Consider the following 18,897-nt stretch of genomic DNA (forward strand, 5'->3'; position numbering starts at 1 on the left):
ACACTAGAAAAAAGATTATGATGATCACAAAGCATCTTTATAATTCTGACAATAAAAATGGCCGATGCCATGCGTGTTCATGAAACCTTAATACAATCCTTTACTAAAAAATCAAAAGTCATAGGACATTGAGGGTACAAATATTAAATAATAAAAACCTCATTCTAGGGAGGTTCTCTGACAACTCACTGGCTGTGTGTGGATATCACACAGGTACGTGCAGCAGGGGACGACCCCCCGCCTGCTGTTCGCCCACAGAGCTTTGTCTTCCTCCCCTGCTCTCCTCAAAGGAATGGCCGTGGAAAGCATGCATACAGCAGCATCACGGGCGTACACTCTGATTCGTCTGACTTTTCTGTTAACTCGTCCACGATTGAACGTGCTGGACGACCAGCGACACACTGCTGGCTGTGAGCGCGCACAGTGAACACACACAGCCATCAGTGTAGAGAGCCTGCATGCACAGTACGCTGGCACGTGCCTAGGCTTTCTTATAACTTATTTGCACGAGTTTTTCGTAGACTGCCACAGTACATAATGGTCTTCCCTACCGCTCCTCCATCATAAGTTCACTGTGTGTGCATATGTGGAGGTGCGCTTGCTGTGCGCACCCGCGCGTAATGCGATACCCTCCTCTGGTCACACCGTCGTGTTTCATTGAGATATTCTACGCCTGCTCTGCCGGCGTCTTGGGACTTTAACAGTGTGTAATTATCGTCCCCGCTCACAGCAGCAGGTATGTTACGCGAACGGAGTGTGATGCTGTCACCATTCAGACAGGACGTGGAGCACAGACGAGCCATGGTACAGCTTGTGTTCCCCTTCCCCACGTTCCCCGTCCCCGCTATAACTACTGAAACAGCAAACAGCAGCGATAATAATATTAATATTATTAATATTTTTATTATTATTATTGTGGATATGCTTCCAACGTTTATGTCATAACCCCCCATTTCACACCATTCAGCCCATAGTTCTGCACTCCAGACATTCTGTAACGTTTCCGCGCTGAAGTCACAGTGAAGACGAACTGTGTTGTGTGGGTGAGCGCCACCTAAATGCTCGTGTCATGTGGTTAACAGTGTCAGTTTAACGAGCGCTCCCATCACGCTGGGTTAGACCCCGTATTGCCGTGTTGCGGTCGCGCGCCCGTTAGAAATAATAAAGCGCTCGGTGTGAGAGCAGCGGCTGCGCGCCGTCGGGTCGGGTACCCTGTGCCAAAAGGACTTCACCTCACCTTCCCAAGAGGAAATATCGGCGACTCTCCTCTTCGCGCGGCTGCTTTCGGGCAAAGGTTAAGCTGCTGAGGGCGAGGAGCACCAACTAAGGATACAAGTTTGAAATTAAGATGTCAGGAGCAGCTGCGGGATGTGGGTAAGTTTCTTCACGCTGTCATGTCTGGATTAAGAAAATACTGGGGCGGATGACTCTTTGTGTTGTATAAATATTTGTGATTTATGTTGAAAACACACCAGAAAACTTATGCGACGTGGAAATATGCTGCAGCTCATCAGAGTTGTCATGTGCGGAGCTTAGTGTCGATGGGTGAAGTGGGTCAGGCTATGACGCGTGGCTGCTTTCATCCAGGCACCTGACTGGTTTGTTTTGGTGCGTCTGCAAGTGACAGAGCTTTGGACCGTGCAGCCACAAACATCCAGCCAACTTCAGTGCCACCACACTTGCCTTTTTAGTTTTGATTCAGCAATGCTGCTCATGGCCATCGAGAATGAATGCGGTGCGTTGGCGGTTACAGCTTGGATGATGATGATGATGAAGATGATGGGTGTGAACCTGATGGTACTTACCTGTTGCAACCCACAACTGACCAGCGTAAAATTGGGTAAAAGTCCAGCAAAGTGCAGTGATGCATCTTGGATATTTGTTACTCTGCACAGCACAAACACCCAGCATGCACTGTTTAAACGAAACTACAGCATCCACAGCAGCATTCATGCTTTGCAAGTGTAGGTTTTCATGGTAGTGTTTGATGAAAAAGCGATTGATGTTCAAAAAAGGAGAACTGGTTTTAATGCATTTATTCATATTTCGGCAGCACAGAAAACACTTTATAGAAATACATATCAGAATTGGGTATAAGAAGCAATAATGTGCCTTGATCCACAAACAGAGAGGATGATTTCAAAAAACAAGACATGATTGTTTGAGCTCTTCTCCTGCTCCCCCTCCTCCTGCAGCCGGTGGGGTGTGAGGCTCAGAGTACCTGAGAGTCAGCGAGAGGCTCCTCTCCTCCTGCAGGCTTTGGCAGTGCCTCTCCTTTTGAAAGCTCATTTCCCATGCCTTTCATGCCTGCAGTTTAAACCCTTTGATGTTTTCTCGCGCTGAACCCTGTGCATTGAAACCACTCTCGAGTATGTTAATGTTCTCTGATTGACTTATGAATCTTTTAATTAACCCACTTGTATGCGCACCGCAGCATTGTCCTCTGTGAAATGCCATCAGGGGGAAACGAAGCCATGACAGAATGACATGCTGTCAATGGGGATTTCAAAGTCAATGGCAGTTTGTGCTTCTATGATTGCTGGTTTGATATTGTCTGCAACTTATTTCTGAGAGAAATCTTCTCTCAGGATAAAAAGTAGTGCTTTATACACTGGTGGATCTGGTGATTAAGACTTCAGCTACACTATGCAATATTAATGACTTTGGAAGATATCAAAGGATGAACCTCAGAGATGCAATAGCCTGAAGTAAGACTACATTAATAATGTGCTTAATTCCATCAGTGATTCAAGTGTTTCTTTACTGCTTTCATGTTGAGCCTTGTGCCCAAATCAAAGCGTTTAATTATTCCATACATTTTTATTTTCTCATGATTTACATTACTCAGAGGTGGGCCTGGTTTTCTTCTTTTTCCAAGCTTTTTTTCCCCATCGTTCCTTTCAAAGCTCAGTATCCACATATTTTTCGACAGGAAAACATTGACTCCTCACATTTGTCATCATGGATTTTTCAAATGTGATTTTAATCATGGATAACACAAACTTTTGCGACTGCACCCTGCATGTCTTGTGTGAGGAAAGTGTGTGTGAAATGTGATTAGTCATGTGATTACCACTAACAGTCAGTAGGTGGCAAAATGCTCTCAGGGATAAGAGGAGATCTATCACAGTGCTGTGTGACATTCTGAAGGGCAGTTCACTGTAGTCAGAGATGCTCAGCTGAGTTTCAAAGACATCGCTGTTGCTTCTCTGTCTCATCTCATTTAAGTCTTCTGAGGATGAAACTCAGGCCTCTTTAAAAAACAGATTCAACCTTATTACAGTGCTAGAATTTTCTCCACTGCACTGTCACAGAGTCTAGACTTCAAATGACTCAACTGTGTTTGAGGAGTAAGTGTTGAATTCTACAATGTAACATATAGCGAGATGCACATTAGGGTTACACTGATGCTCCATTTTGAGCTGTTCCTTATGCGTTTTAAGCCTTGATTTCCAGCCACTGTGTGTCAACTGCTTGTGTGTCATTGGATTAATTACAAAGTTGAGATTCAAAGTCCTCTTACTGCTTAAAGTTGAGTAAAATTTTTAACTTGACAAGAAATCCTAAAGACGCTAATGAATAATGGATAATCAGGTCTATGACAATCGGGCAAACTAGAAAAGTGTGACATCACCCAAAGAGCCACAGCAAGTGAGAAAGTGGAAGTTGAGGGGAGATTGTTTTGTCTGCTGTTTCCAAGGTCAAGAATAAACTGTCAAGCCTAAATTACAGATTTGTCGGAATTTCCACTCCACTAAAGTACAATATTAACTTAACCCCAAAGTGTTCAGTTATTGTCGGCCCTCTGTCAAAATTATTTTTAAATATTCTATAATGTGTTTATATTATTAGAAAATCTTGTGCCTCTCAATAAAGCTGTATTTAAATTAAGATCAGATAAAATGTATTGATTCCCATCAGGGGTCAGACAGTTAGAGAAATGACATTAAAAATGTGTGTGCATAGTATAAATTACAATAATAAACAACATAAAGTCATTGTGTGTGAAAATGGTCTTGAAGTAGCATAGTGACTTGTTTTCATACTGACAGAGAAGGAAACGTACACAAAAACGCTGGGAAAAACTCAGAGATGGGGATGCTGAAGAAACTCAGTCCAGATGAAAATGATGTCATACTAAATGCTGAGTGGTTTCTGCATTAATTCATATGGTCAGGATCAGTTCTATATAGTAGTTACTGATAACAAGTTACAAGTATTTTAGAGGATTTTACACTAGGACAGACCTGAACATGAACGTCAAAGCAGCCATAGCAACTACACAGTCAACAACACTGAACTAATGCATGCACTTAAGTTTGTTTCTGTGTGATAGAAAAGCTCAACAAAAAGTCTTTACCCTATGGCAGGTTAGTCCTGCAATCATATTTTTAATAATACACCTTAATAATGTGGTAATAGCAAGCAAAGCTCCAGATAGGCAGCAGAGTGGGCTCATGTGATGTGACTTGGACTCGCGTCATGAGTCTGAAGCGAACACCAGTGGCACATGACGTCATCTGGACTTGATAATGATATCTTCCCCAAGTCCTGTGATGAAAACTGATATTTATCTTCTTGACAACGGGTAGACTTTGAGTCAACCCAGCAGCAGCCAATCACATTGGGCTGAAGGAAACGCTGACAGTGCAGACCAGCTGATAGAGAACAGATGACATGACAGATTATCACATTTTGTTTTAATGACTCTGCTGCGCTCAACAAAAAACAGACAGAAACGTGAGAAACATTCAGCTCACATACAAAGTGAAGCTGTGTCACAGGATTTAAACACCAAGGCACGTCTGATAATTTCCATTTAATGTTATCTTAAAGTATAAATAGAACATTTTCAGCATTCATTATTTCTGTAAATTCACTGCATTATTGCTGTTTAAATACATTTGGTGAATTAGGCCAAAGACTTGTTTAGGACTTGAAACATAAAGTTTAGCTTGGTCTGGATTTGGGACTCCAAAATACATAAATTCAGTTTCCTTCTGAATCTTGCGTTTTAAAAACACCCTTTTAAAAACATGTAGGCTATAATGAGACTCTGAAACCCAGACTAATGAAATTCTTTTAGGGGTGGCTGCTCTTTGGTGAAGAATAATACACCTTACAGAGAGGAAGACCTTGGATATGTTGGTGCATTAAAATTAAGAATTAATCCCATAAAAAATAATTTAATAATCAAATTACATTTATAAGTAAGCTCAGTAGCAGGGGTGGGGAACCTGTTTACTGTTAGGGGCCATTTCAATTTATAGAACATCCTACAAGGGCCGTACTAAATTACTGAACACATATCACACTAACCTCTCGGACAATGGTTGGAACTGCTTCTCTTTGATGAGGCGTCAGATGGTAGTGATGATGATGAGGATGGTGATACTACTTGCAGCTGCTTTTCCAGGTTTGGGTCAGTCAGCTGTGAGCAGTCTAGCACCATATTCAGATGTCACAGCAGCTTTTGTTCTTGTGGAGTAGAAAAATTCCTCTCTCCAGTCGCACGTGTCACAGCTTTAATTTCCCTTCAAATGATTTCACATTTGAAAGCAGAGAGCTGAGAAGCTGACTGGAGCTTGAGCTTCAGCTCTCAGACATTCTTGATAATGTCCACCATGAAGGTCAAATCACACAGACTTTTGTAACTTTCTCTTGGAAAGTGTGACATTCCTCATCTACTTTTGTTTTCTTGACAGCCGCCATGATGTATGCTGTGGTGACGCTTATAACACTGTAACCAATGTAACCACTATGACTATGTTGCGTTCAGGTACGACTCAGAAAGACGTGTTAGTCTACTATGTTATGCTATTTTCTTTAATCGCTGAAAAAACTTGCTGTCTAGACATTATTTTGTATTTGTGAGTTGCTCTGTGTATTTATAAATTACCTTGTGGGCTGGATCAAACAGCCTCTCGGCAGAATACGGCCCGGAGGCCAGACATTCCCACCCCTGCTCTATAGCGTATGTACAGTATCATGAATTTTCCCTTCCAACCCTTCCAATTCTTTTCCCCTCCTTTCACTTCCCTATTTTTGCCCACTGTTTGCTGAGGCAGCTGTGTTCGCTCCCAGGGTGTGTGCTGAGGCTAACTGTCTGTGAGGGGGTGACAGTTCCTGCCTGCCCCCCTGAGAGCCTCCACTCACTGCTTCACAAATTCCACGTAACATGTTCCTCTCCACACATGTCAAGATGAAGAGGAGGAGCAGAGGTGTCGGGAAGCCAAATATTATGTCAGAAAGAGATTGACTGCAATTGCTTCTAATGATGAATATGTCTTGTAGGCTGTTATTAACAGTAGTACTATGTAATAATTTAGAGACATTCCCGCTCCCTGCATACCAGGATGAGAACCATGGCGATGTCTGCGCCTTGCTCCTGAGAATGGAACTCCAAACTATGGTGGCGTGAGCCCAACCATGTAAGTCATGGACAGCCCGTTCAACAGTAGACCTGCAAGGAAGTTTTTTCTTCTTAAACAGAGAGCATTACTCAGTATGTAAGTACCAGAAGCTAATTGGTTTGTTCTATCACTGCTCTAAGTAATGGAGCTCGTTACTCTGGAAGCAATTCTTCTGCATCTGAATGTTCAGAGTCTGTGGTGTCTGTGGTACCAGTGTTGTATGTGCATAGACACATTTGGAGACTATGCAGGCTATTTGGACGCTGCAGTAACCATGGTATGCAGCTGTTTGCCGACCCCAGACTAAGAGTCTACAGCCACTAACAATGTTAACATGCTGATGTTTAGCGCGTACAGTGTTTACCACATTCATCATCTTGGTATGTTAGCATTTCCACAAAACACAAAGTAAAGCTGAGGCTGACGGAACGTCATTAGTTTTGCAGTTATTTTAGTAGTGGACAAATTGTGATATACTGATGGTGTTCTGGAATACTGAGAGCTACAAAGGATGCACAAGTATGTCCTTAAAATCCTGGCAAAAGAAGGCCGCATTCGTTGGATACTGTACCTTTGTAGAACCTTTCAGAACATGACAGTTGGATGCATAAAGGCAGCCTGCGTACCAATGGCTGCTTCTATTTTCCATTTGGATTCACTAAATTTCTGATGCTCGTAATAAATAATAATAATAACTCAGATCTTTTATCTCTCCTCGTTCGTTAGAATTGGTAAAGATAAAGTCAAATCAATTCCTTCACTTAATGATAGCAAGCTTCTCAAGCTGGGCGTCTGTTAACTGGTTGAAATGAAAAACATCACCTGCAGCACATTACATCAGCTATCAAGTTAATTAATTGGTAAGTCTTTGAGCCACTTAACTTTAGCAAATTCAGCTTTTCAAGCTAATTATTGTTTGTGAGTAACAAGTTTTCAAGTTTAATATTTCGTCACATCATCAGATTGTAGCCACAGGTTGGAAACATTTGGACTGACACTTAAATCTGTAGTGTTTCCGTGCTAGGTGAGTACAGGTCTAAACAGAATCTTTGAGTTCTACACAAATGACAGGTCTGTTGCTGCGGCAGCATCACCTTCATGCAGAGGTATACCTGACTCTTAAGTGCACTAGTCTACAGAGTCCAACTCCAAACCTGGCGGGTATATTGCCTCGTGCACAGTGTGCTAATGTGCACTGTAAATTAGTAAGATAATGCAGAGATGAAACAATGTTAGCTGCACAGTGCCATACATCCATGTACAATCAATGCTCTTATACATGGAAATTTAACACTTAATAAGGATATCATAAATAGCAGACGTTGCACTGTTCATCCTGCTATCATATTATCTACTACAAGTGATAGCATAATTAAACACATATGGCGAGGGAAAGCAGTAAATGAGTAAGATGGACCATGTAATGTGGAGAGTCAGGGAGTGGAGGGGTGGGAAAAGAGAAGACAAGATTATAGAGAAGCCTTTGATGCCGAGTCTGGCTATGGGAATCCTAGTGTGCCTTCAGGGGAAAGCTCCTCTCACACAACATCAATAATGAATGAAAGATATCTTGTTCAGTAGAAGACTGAACTTAACCGGCATACTGATTTGTTTCCGTGAACCTTATGTAAAAATTGCATCAGCATGTTTGCTATGCTTCATTAGCCAGATAAGGAGCTGGCGCTGATGACAATGGAGGGGGAAATGGGTGGGGTATCGAAACAATAACCCCAAAAGAAGACATTGTGCATCTTATTTCCCCAACTTTAATTGTTTTGAATCGTGTCCTAACAGAAAAAAGGACTTATTTGTTTTCTGTGAAAAAGAATACACCAGTGTCTGTCCAGATGAGGTGTACTTTTACAGGAGGTTCTTGTATTGCTGTCTGATAGTGCTTGAATTGGAATAGCAAGGGTGTCAGTACTCACCAGAAGCCTGCATAGGATATATACAGTACATCCTTGGGAGGCATAAGAATTACACATTTCAATATAGAAAATACTTTGGTCATATGATACTCCTGTCCTTGATCCAGAGCTGAGTCCACTAACATTGTGTATCTTAAGTATGATCTGATCTTTATCTAAATGTTGATATAATAGTTGCTGCTATAATAATCTCTAACACACTGAAATAACACGTAGCTTTCTAAAATTGACAAGTTTCTCAATCGCCTAAATACCTTAAGTCCCGGTTGAAAATTTTTAGGTTTATAAGATTACATTTTTCAAAAAAAAAAGAAAGAAAGAAAGAAAAAAAAAAGGAAATTCTAGCTACATTTGTTTTCTTTGAAAACATATTTAGTGCTCCAAATGCATAATATGTAAACATAACTTAATGGAAAAGGGATGCTGGCCGACATCTGAAGCCTGGCTTGGACTGCGGTAGTTTTGGGCCTAGTGAAGAGAAGTATGATTTGGGCTTTTGGTTGGTCCCAATGATCGGCCCAGATTATGTGTTAATGTAAGGGCTTTACAGATCCAGCCTTAAAACTCCTGAACTGCTTGCAGACTTATTGCTGCCGCTCCTGCTTTTGTTTACTGTCACTACAAAGTATTACTGCAGTAAGTTGTTGCACCATGGCAGTCTCCATTTTCTTTACATTTGCCTCTACATTTTATGTCTACATTTTTCCTGGGATTCTCCAGTAATTCATTCCTTTCTCCTGCCGTCCTCGATTTTAATGTATGTAATATATATATGTGTGTGTGTGTGTGTGTGTGTGTGTGTGTAAAATATTAGCTGTAACATCGATGGACAAGTAGAAGAACAAGAACAAGAAGGATGAAGTGAGAGGGATGGAGCAACTGCCTAAAGGCTAAAAGTTTGTCATGCTTTTTGTAAAACATGCCACATGGATTTTAGTTTCTAACATGGAGAGAGAAGCGATGAATTTGCCTAGCATAGGTGCAGAAACATGCTCCACCAATGACTGTATTTATGTTGCCATCCATTGTCATAATCACCCTCTTCTACCAACTGTCTCTCTTGCCAGTAGCCTCTCTCAAAATCACAGCTGAATCATAATGTGTCAATGATGTGTAAATATCCTTGAAGTAACACATAAATAAACTAAGTACTGAATTTATCTGCACTTTTATGTTTTCATTTATATAATGCAGGGATGTTCACAGCATTTCACTTTCAATCAGATATCTGAGTCTGACCATGGAACTGTAGTCACTTAATGAAGGAACTAGTTAACCCAATCCTTGTTGCTCTGATATTTTAAAGCAAGTGGTGGCCTCATGATGATTTTAGAATTCATTGTCTCAAATGTTAGGGGTGTGTGGACAGTGCTCAGGGGTAGCCCAGGGTGGGGTGCTAGAATTCCCTGTGTTTTCAAATCCCAATGCTGAGGTGTGATGAGATCATGTGAGATCACGTGAGGTGGTGCATTGCTCCCTCTGCCATGATAATCTTAATAATATCCTGGAGTGTGTGCATGATTATTTTCAGATTTTGTAGTGTGTGCATGTTTGAGATTAGAGAGAAGAACATCTGTGAAGTTTCCCCTTGATGATGCAACCGGATTTCAAAATCGGTCAGGATTTTAAAACTCCTGTAGTCTGAGCCCAGCTTAAGTTAGATAACATGTTGTACCTCACACAGCAACTTCACATTTTTGCTTCCTCTTGCAGCAGTTTGAGCAGTCCTATTTTACTCATTACAGTAACTACACCATGATTCCCTCCATTCATTAGAAAGTGACAGCGCTGAGTGATGGTTACAGGGCAGAAACTGAACATGCCAGTAGTCCATACCATGATTACTGACCCACTTTAAGCACTGATCCGATAGCATATATATCAATTACATGCATAGATGCATGGGAAAAGTATTCTGACCTGATGACACGTTTGAACATTTTTGTAACTTTTTATCAATCATCAAGTTGTACAACACTCTTTCTCTATTACTTTCAACATCCCCAGCGGCATAGACATAAAATCACCCACATACAAACACAATCCTGCACACTGCATGACTTTGCATCTTCATTCTGCTTCCCTGTACACTTTCAGCAACACACAGTTCATCATAAGGGCTTATTGAGTCTTTAAGCAATTCAACCTGCGGGAGGAACACAGAGTGATTTTAATGAATTAATCACATGTTGAATTCCCTCTCAAAACTGTCCATGAAATGATTATGACACAGTCTGCCATATCTAAGAGAGGAGGCCGAGCCGTTGATAATTCAGTGTGATAGTGATGTTCAGTGGAAGCGCTGACTCTTTCATGTGCTGCACTTCCCACCTTATAACTGTTTTAAAAGGGAGGAGAACTGGGATTTTTCTGCAGCAGAAGTTATTTGAAGGGCATGTTACTCTGCTTTAAATACTGCTTTAATTTGCAATGCAAATGACTCTCATTCTCATCTGAATAATCCTCTTGGTTACCTAATACTCTGGCATATTCATGTGCTGTAATGTGTCTTTTGGAGGCTGTGGTAAATCACTTGTACTCTTTGTCAGTCTCTTCTCACTCACTGCTGTTTGAGCTAAAAGGTCAAACAACTTCGACACATACACACCATCTCACAACTCTCATCGTAATCTCCCAATGGACAATACTGACAAATATGCTGTGGTTACATTGGCAAAGGTCCAGACAAACAAAGGTGCCTTGTTCTCTTCTTTTTTGGAAAGATTGAGTTATTTGTAAAATTTCCAAAAACAAGTAATTTACAGCCAAATCAAGGAATTCAGTGTTGATAATGGTATTACACGAGTGTTTGAAATGATAAATGTAGTAAATGACCTCAATATTGAAATTCCTACTTCAAACACAAATCTGAATTTAGATGGCCTAAATATAGATAGAAATATAACTATTTATCTAGATTACTTGGACTTGGGTATGGTATCATGCTGTGGTCTCATTGTGTTTTTTCAGCAAATAGGTCTGGATATAGTCATCTGCAGGCATCTATTTGCACAAAAACATTCACGTGGGACCTTCTACTTCAGTGTCTTCAAACTTCTATTACTCAGTGCCAGTAGCACTCGCAGTTTTTCTGACTGCTGGGGATAAACCATCAGAGTGTTGCATTCTAAACCATGGATGTGCTCCAAATGGTTCAAGAACAGCTTTCAATTTACTTTGGGTATGTCTTGGATAGACATTTGGTCTAATTTTACAGGTATGGAAGGGGGTTAAATAAACCACATCATACATAGTATCTATCAGAAGTCCACTGGCACAGTAATGTCATGCTATGTCCATGTGCAAACTGCTACCCCAAGCCCTTTGTTCAGACTCATTTTCTTTTCAATTGAAGGCAACTGTTAACTACACGTTCAGCAGTATACAACTTATAAATATACCTATATGACCAGTCCAGTCATCCTCCTCATACCACTGCACTCCTCAGATAGTTATGAGTCATTCTGAGCTGAGGAGGATGAGTGCTCAGCGGTGGCAGATATGACAGGGATTGTCAAACTTGGGTCAATTTGGGTGATTTTGCCAGTTGATGCATTGAATTGGTGATTTATTTTTGTAATTCAGTATGTAATGAATAGTGTGTGCTATGCTAACCCTATAGTAAACTCTATTACACTGTTATAATACAGTGCATACAATTTGAGCTCCAGTCTTTTCACTGACTTTGTTGCAGTCACATCTAAAGTTGCCACTCATCAGAAGTGGTTGTTGGGTCAAATAGCCTGAGAAACCCCTTCTTTTCTAGAACACCTTTAACCCCCAAAAGTATGCTTTTTGTTCTGACTGAACACAGTTAAAGAACCAGCAAATACAAAGCAGAGCATCAGATGCTAATGGAGAGACATTAGGCAGTGTTCAGTGCTGCAGAGTTACCGGACATCTCCTTTACTGTTGGGGTGTTTCTGTAAGGTCTTTTAGCTCAGTAGTTCATCGTTTCTGCTGTCGTTTCTGTCTCCAAATGGGAGAGTACAGGTGGTGTCTTACACAGCAGCAAAGTTGCTGTCAAACTTTCAAGTGGATTTATATATGACATAATGGTCTCATGGTGAATGTAGCAAGAGCAGAGACAAACCCTCATTTTCTCTCAGGTCTTTCCCTCCTGCTTCTGTTTCCCTCAACATCATCCCTCACTTCCTTTTACTTCTTTTTCTCTTTTTTATTTCAACTTTTTCAGTATATTTTTTCTATACTGGGCCTTTCTGAAAGTAATTAAAGCGACTACACTGGAAAATTATGTTCAAATGCACTCACCACTCAGCAGTGAGGCTTAACTGCCTTTTAATATGCAGAAAGTCGGCTGCCTTAATGAACTACACTTGAGTAAGTCTAGTTAACAACAGATGAACACACTCATGCTGCTTACACACAAGCTCTTTTTCCTGCTGAGAGCTGAGTCAAGTCACTAATTATGGTGAATCTGAATCATTTCTTTAGTTTGATCCTCTGGTTAATTACAGCCTGTATGCCTGTTTTCCCCCTGCAGCCGTCTGAATATCCAAGACACCTGACAGGACAAAGATAAGACAGACTCTGAATTATATAGCATGAATAATGATTCATATATTTGAAATGATATTCATATTCACATATGTGCAGTTGTTCATCTTAGTGAGCTTTGAAAAGCATCTTACAGAGACTTGAAAATTGCTTTATGGGTTTAGTACATAATTCAACATTTAGCTGGTATTATTCTTTTCCACAGTTGTTGTTGTCTGTGTTGTACAGGGGGTGGAAGCACTGTGTTTTTTAAAACTCTCCTTGGTCGTGTGTTCAAGGACGTTCAAATGTCTGAAGTCGCATCGCTGTCTAGAGAAGAGCTGAGATAGGCTGCTTTCTTGTAAAATCAAATCCAAAAGACAAAAAGTAGATGTCATACAAAAAGATTCTCTGAATGTGTTCATTTCTTGATCTGCTGTTCAGCAACTGAATCACATTGTTCACTCCGTCTTAGCTTAATGTGTTAGAATGCTAACAGACTAGACACAAAGTACAGCTGAGGCTGATGGTAGTGTCATTGAAATTACTGTGAAATATTGGACTTATTTTAAATTTGACTTAATGATGGTGCTAGGATAGGTTTTGTCCCGTGGGAACCATGAATGAACAAAGTTTCCTGGCAATCTGTCCAATTGCTGTTGAGATATTGCAGTTTGGGCCAAAGAGGTGGACTGACCAACCAACACTGCCATCCCTAATGTCATGCCTCCAGCATTGCTGAAAATACAGCTGTAGACCACATGGAAGGAAAAAATCAATAGTCTACATGAAACTTAATACTGTAAAAATATGTATGGAATGCTGTTTTCCAGTAGCTCTGACACCTCCATGTCATTTTACATGTGTTACACACAAGTTCTTTTTCCTGCTGAGAGCTGAGTCAAGTCACTAATTATGGTGAATCTGAATCATTTCTTTAGTTTGATTTATTTTGGGCTGCACGGTGGCGCAGCAGGTACTGTAGTGCGCGTGCCTCACAGGTAGTGCGCGTGCCTCACAGCAAGAAGGTCGCAGCAAGGGTCGGGCCTTTCTGTGTGAAGTTTGCATGTTCTTCCCGTGCATGCGTGGGTTCTCTCCGGGTACTCCGGCTTCCTCCCGCAGACCAAAAACATGCTCATTAGGTTGATTGGTGACTCTAAATTGCCCCTAGGTGTCAGTGTGAGTGTGAATGGTGTGTGTATGTGCCCTGCGATCGGCTGGCGACCGGTCCAGGGTGTACCCCGCCTCTCGCCCGTAGACAGCCGAGATAGGCTCCGGCCCCCCGCGACCCCGAAAGGGATAAGCGGCATAGAAAATGGATGGATGGATGGATGATTTATTTTGGAATTTCCCCTTGCAGGACGAGTAAAGGCATATTGAATTGAATTACAGTAGATCAAACACTGTGTTTTAAGTACTGTATATCACACTGTCTTATCTTAAGTTTGTGGCTGTGTTTCCTTAACACTTAGCAGAGGGGAAACTGGCATTTCTTATCCTGATTCACAGACCTCATGGGATTTCTCTACTTTTTTCAACCGGATGAGAAAAGGTTGTATTCCAGTTATCCTATCAATGCCAGCCAGCCAGAATAATAACCACAATAGTTACATACGTCATATTTGTTGGTCAGTACAAGAACTGTTGCAAAATAACCACAAAGCACGTCAAACTTTGATTAATGCAGTTTGCAACTGAAAATCAGCAGTTCACACAGTCTCATGAAAAGCAGTAGATAAATTAAAACTTTGTCTTTGGACCGATGGTTCCCGTCAGGCCCCCTCTGGTCTCTCCATCCATAATGCTAGGTAGCCAGGGCAACGGCTGCGCACATCTGCTTTTAGCAAGTCTAGAAAGAGATTGTTAGGCTAAAAGTCTATAAGTGTGTGGTTGTTGTGTTCCCACAAACAAAAGAGTGTTATTTTAAGTATTTATTTGTAGATTTTATGCACGATGATGATTAATCAGGCAACCACTGTTCGCAATCATTTTTGCATGTAAAACTGTCAAATCTAACTCAGTTAAACTCTAAAAATAGTTAAAAAATAGAAATAAACAAAAAACAATCTGCATTTTCATTCTACATTCATTTGAATTATGGTGGTATTTAACTGTAGATGGTTTTTATATTGTGAGGACAAAATCATGCACTATTCTGCAAGGACAACATGATGACCACTCCATCTTCAGCACATCCAAAACTGTGGATTTAACAAAAAAAAAGTCATCATTTACTCTTGGCAGTGTATTTGAGCTGTTGTATTCATATTTGAATCCCTGCACATCCTAGACAACAATACGTTTCCTCTGAGCACAACTCTCCACGGGGTTCCCGAACTGTTATTGTGTGACGAGGACAGCCCTGTGTTTAAGGCGGATGAAAGTAGTGCATGTGATTGGCCATGATTGTCACAGCCTGACACTCAACAGCAAGGAGTGACAGCATGGAAATCAATTAAATTACTGGTCAGCAGTAATTCAAATATCTGTAGTTGCCTGGGTACATGTGACACCACCAGTATGGGCCCTTAAGAAAATACAAAGTTTTGACATTAATTTTCAATTATTTGAAAGCAAAATAGTCTAATGAAACATATATTCAACATGTAGGTAACAACTGATGACAGAAATTGAAAATATTTTGCATAAACTTACTTTTAACCACTTGGTTCCAGCAGCAGCTTTGGTTCACCATGACACACAACTGTCATCAATAGCTACTACTTAACATGAATTTCATTATTTTGCTTTGTAATTTCCAGCTGATGATATTGGCAGTTGCAGCTTGCGGCAGTGTGCGCTGTACAGCATGCAGTGTGTTCCTGTGTTTACTGTTGGTGAGTGATGATTCACCTCTCACTGAACCTTCAGAGTCGATGGTTGCCAGAGTGGCTGCTGGCAAATTCGTTGCCTCACAGTGCCAAGCGTTTGTACCCGTTCGCTGTGTCTGGCGAGGGGGGTGTCCCTGGCACCTCGCCGCCCCCCTGCCCTCCTGCTCCTCAAAGACGACAATGATAAGAGGGGAGGGGTGGGGTGTTCAGGGTGTGAAAATCCTCTTCAGATTCTCAGCTTGTGGAGCCAGAGCCATTCAATATTTTCCTGAAAATCCTCCTCAATGAAGACGAGCAGAGGGAGCACTGTATCACCAAGCGTCGCCCTGGTATTTAACTGTCACTCAGGGTTATTTATGCCTCACATGCGCGACATTCCAGGGGTTATTTTTGGAAAGTTTTGCATAGATGGAAGCTGGTTCAAAGCAAGGACATGACTCTGTACCCCACCCTGTCCTCCTCGAGCTTCTCCTTCCTGCTCACCTTCCCTCCCTCTTCCTGTCGGGACGCAGCAGGCCAGGCCATGGCCCTGTCAGTGAGTTAGGTCTGTGTAGCTTCAGCATCCTCTGTGAGAGCTGATATACAGTAGAGCAGCCTGACTGCATGAGAAGTAACTGAATGAATTCTGCTCGTTTCAATCACTCTGGTGCTAAAATGTCTGTCAACAAGAAACTCATGACAACGTGTTGTGGTAACATTTGACTAGAAATTGCACTTTGAACACCTTGTGTTCACATGAGACACTGTGTCATCTGCATATTAGCAGAGTAGCAGATTCAGTGCTCAAAGAGAAGCTTGAAGTGTTGTGTGCGTAAACTGTTGGATTGGTTAAAACAGAAGAGTACCTGTTCCATCAGACATTGAGATGGATATCTGAAAAACATGGTTGAAGCACTTTTCTCATAGACATACCATAAGATACTTGAAAACAATATTAAAAGAATACAAAGCAGGGTGATGACTATATACATCAAGAAACGAATAGTTCAACATTTTGGACAATTTACAGTCCATTTTATTCAGAAAGCTGAGAAGACTGATATCAATCTTATGTCTGGATGTCATAAAGTTAATAAGTGTGCAGACAAACAGCCTTAAAGCACACTATTAACAAGTTATTTCTCAATCGCTTAACCAACACACAAAGTTGAAAATAGTGTACTGTAATATCTCTTGATGAATAGTCATTTATCCATACATGCAGTACTTCTGTGCAGTGTCGACTCCAGTGCTGGTTGTCAGACATGGTCAGTGGCCACAGTTTTTGGTCTCTGTACGTGCACAATGATACCAAAAGTGGTTTGCACAGTGACGGGCCCAGCTGCTGTTAGCCAAGAAATAATTCTAGCTTGTAGCATACATTTAACACAACTGAATGTCATTACTACATTTCTGCTAAAGTACAGGTTAAGCAAACAGTATACATTGTGTAATAGGCCATTCTAATCATTGAATTTTTTTCACTTTGAATATTGTCTGGCGAGCTGCTTCCAGTCTTCATGCTACGCGAGACCAGTCATTGCTGACTGAAATCATTATTGCAAACTATTTCCAGTGGGAAGTAGGTTAGCTACTGCTTACTTGAAAAGTCAAAATAAGTCACTGTCATGTGCTAGTTTATATATGAAGACATTATGCAGAGATTTGCATTTCTATAACACAGTAAACATTTAAAAGATTAAAAACATTGTCATAAATTATAGTCAAACTAAGCTCAACTGACTCTAACTAACTTGATTGTTATTCAGCTATTATTATTTTATTCAGGCTGCTATCACCACACATGTCTCTAAGTCCACCTGTAATTTCATCTTTTTTCAAAGGCTATGGGACTAAGATGAATGTTATTTGACAACAAATACGAAGGAGAAAGAGTTCTGCAGGAATGAAATGGGGATTGGTTGTCAGAAAGAACAGTATTTACATCCATAGCTTACTTTGCTGTCTGCCTGATAATTAGTCAGTTAAAGCTGCTCTCCCCCAGTCACAGAGATCTGTATCAGTCTCCTCATCACCAATGGAAAGAATGTTCAGCTATTCTTGTAACTTACAGGCTGAGTGATGGGGATAATGTCATTGTGTACCACAAAGAAAGGTTGAGGAATTGCTCAGCATTGACTCGCTGTAGGTTTGTATTGTCTCCCACTTTGCACATATGGCACATTGTATCATTTCCTGAGTTGAATAATTATCATGCTCTCACAATGTGATTTCAGTGCCTGGTGATTCCACATGAGCATCATTAAGCTTTTTTTATTGCCAAATTTAGTTAGAAATTCAGTAGAGGGGGAAGCGTGATCACTAACAGAGAACTGGAATGCTAATTAGGCTCGGTCATTTCACTCGCTGTAAATACACAGTTCTGGCCCTGGGGAAGACATTCCTGACATTCCTGTTCAGTTTGAGAATAGATGAAAAAAAGGAGAGGACTTTTCCTCTCTGTTTTCTGTCATGTGTGAGTGTATCGAGCTGTCAGTGCCACTCTGTGTGCACTGTTATTCTCCCGGATCATGTAGAATTAGGAGTTGATGGTGTACATGTGGTGTCTCAAGTGACAAATAACATAGTTTTAGTTCAGGCTTTCTCTACAAGAATTGAATCTGATGCAGTTACTGTAAAAACGTGGTTATCGTCATGGAGAAGATTACTTGTTCCCAGAATTACCCAGAGAAGCAGAAAAGATAGGAAACCAAACAAAAAACATGAAAGACGTCTGGAAATACTCACCACTAATGGTTGTTGATGGTAATAATAGCAGTTTAGTTAAGAGCACATTGTTATCACATGAAAACTTTGTGATTTTAATAATCTGATGTCACTTTTTTTTAGCACTTGGATAAAGCTTATTCAGTCTAATCTATGTGTGGTCATGCTGTTGACAGGTGATGATCTGATAATGCTTTTTGAAGCTTTAGCCAAGCAGTGCCCCTTTTAAAGTCCCATTTGCACACTGAGCTGTCGTCTGTACTCAGGCTCAAGTTTGATTCTACCGACATGAACCTTTGAGTCAGCCACTCTCTGTTTTCATGAATAAACCAGTTTACACAATATTCCCTTTACCCCTGAGTGAGCAGTTATGTCTTCTAGTTAATACAACTGAGAGAATCATGATAGCATATGAGTTTTCCAAGCGTTCATGCTGAAAATCAAAAGTGAAAGCGACAAGATGCTCTGTGACCAGTATCTGTTTTCGTGTTGTTGTAGTGGAAAACCAAGTTGTAGCCAACA

General features: G+C 40.8%; 1 protein-coding gene across 1 annotated transcript in view; it reads left to right on the forward strand.

Moving 5' to 3' along the window:
* Window positions 1-1,154: 1,154 nt before the first annotated feature.
* Window positions 1,155-18,897, forward strand: part of LOC139345849 (retinoic acid receptor beta-like) — a 170,297-nt gene continuing 152,554 nt past the window's right edge. Inside the window, exon 1 of the mRNA XM_070984709.1 lies at window positions 1,155-1,374. The gene's annotated coding sequence lies outside the window, so the exon portion shown is untranslated. The remainder of the gene's footprint in view (window positions 1,375-18,897) is intronic.

Source organism: Chaetodon trifascialis, chromosome 17, assembly GCF_039877785.1.
Source record: "Chaetodon trifascialis isolate fChaTrf1 chromosome 17, fChaTrf1.hap1, whole genome shotgun sequence".
In the NCBI taxonomy this organism is placed as follows: domain Eukaryota; kingdom Metazoa; phylum Chordata; class Actinopteri; order Chaetodontiformes; family Chaetodontidae; genus Chaetodon; species Chaetodon trifascialis.